The following is a 2,124-nucleotide window of genomic DNA, read 5'->3' on the forward strand; positions in this document are numbered from 1 at the left end:
ACTGGGATGTTTGTGTTCTGGAATCCTGGTATTACAGAGTTTCATTTAAAGGGGCAATGCTCTTCTCACTGCCAAGTTATTCTTATCCTGGCTCTTGTTAGCATTTAAAATGTGATTGCTTCTTTTCTGGATTCTCTCAGGAAAATCTTGGAAATACATGCATTGTACCTGTCCACCATAAGGATGATGTCTGCCAATGTCTGCCTTCTTTTTTTACTTACCTCATCTTCAGCATTATGCACCCTTACTTCATACAAAGAGAGTTTTTTAAACTTTAATTTTAAAAACTGGGCACTTTTCTGTATGAATGAGTGTCTTAAATGAGGAGCAATACAAGAAACTCAAAAACAAACTATATATATAATCTTTTTTGTTTATTTGTTTATTTTTTTAGAGAGAGAGAGTGTGAGACAGGAGCAGAAAGAGAGAGGGAGAGAGATAATCCCAAGCAGGCTATCCCCATCTGTGCAGAGCCCAATGTGGGGCTCAAACTGACGAACTGTGGGATCATGACCCAAACCTAAGTTGGGTGCTTAGCCGACTGATCCACCTAGGTGTCCCAAATAAACTGTATTTTGTGAGACTTCCCTACAGAATATTTTTAAAAACTAAGCATATTATATATGTAATCTATGTATGATATATATACCCCTATTTCAGATGACTTCTGTACTGAATTTTAAATACTATCAAAATAATATAATTAGTAGAGAAAGAAAAAGCTCTTATAAACCATGTATAAGATGGTCATTGACTCACACAATTGGAAGACTAAACTAGGTAAACGAGTATGAATGAACAATGAGAACAGCAACAAAAGCCTGCTAATATAGGATAAGCGAACAGTGAGCAGCCTAATCTTAAAATAACATATGATTCTTTGTTAAGAATTATAAAAACATTCCTAGGAAACTTTAGAAATATTATATTCATCCAGTGTCCTCGATGCTTCACTAGCTTTTCAATTGGAATATGAGTTTTGGTATGATTTTTAACTAGGTGTTAAAAAATAACCATTCCTATTGACTTACATAACTTAAAGCAAATGAAAAGGTCATTTTTCTCTATTGGATTTTTTTCTTTACATTCCACCCCCTAAAAATATGCACGCAAATTGAAAACTATAGACTTCATAGTTAGCTTGTTGAAAAGATTAGAGCAATCTGTATGGTTAGAAGAATAATGATTTTGATATTACTAATCACTAAACTCACACTAATGGTCTTGTGAATTTACAAAATTTTCTTTGATTTTTACTAACTGGATCTTTTACATTTTTTCTAGGCTAATTGTAATAATAGGACAGGATTTTATGTAAGGTAGAAACCATATAGATATCATTACATTTAACAGGGGCAGATAAATTGTTTAGTCTACAAATGAGAACACTGAGCACAGAAAGCTGTAATTTACCTAAGATCTTATAAATGGCTGCAGACTTTGGCAAGAGGACTCTGTCATGAATTTGCCATCCTGATCTCAGAATGCACAATAATCTAGTGGCCCACAGTCTTCCTCTCACAAGGTCAGACTTGCTTGGTGGTCTGATGGCTTTCTTATCCTTTACCAGCTTTGTCCCTATTTTCTCTCACACAGGCATCTTACTTGATAAAATATTTGCACATTTAATATCATCTTGTGATCAGCGTCTCAGAGGGCTTAGACTAGTGGAACGACCAAGAGAGCCCAAATTTCAGAGATCTTTTTCATAATATTCCAACATCTACATTGCTAAACGTGTAGCTGATTATAATTAATTAAGTATGGATATCTTACAAGTGTATTGTTATTTTCAGCTAACAAAATATATGTGTGAAAAATGAACTTAAAGTGTGTATATGTCAAGGATTTGATCATAATATGTTTTCTTATGGTGTTTTTTAATTGTTTAAACTTGTCCTGTCAAAAATGATCATTTCTCTGAAATATTATGACTTTCTTTGGGCCTTTTTTTCTTTTATGTAGTTTATTGTGTAAGGTTGGCATATAAATTGAGAAAACAGAAACCATAATTCGTAAACAAAATGGCAATGCATCAGGAATAATTTATTGCACTGTAGACGGTTCCTCTCTGATTTCTAAGATATGTTGTGTATATTTTGAAGTACTTCCCTGAAACAAAAG

The sequence above is a fragment of the Felis catus genome, chromosome B1 (assembly GCF_018350175.1).
Source record: "Felis catus isolate Fca126 chromosome B1, F.catus_Fca126_mat1.0, whole genome shotgun sequence".
Lineage (NCBI taxonomy): Eukaryota > Metazoa > Chordata > Mammalia > Carnivora > Felidae > Felis > Felis catus.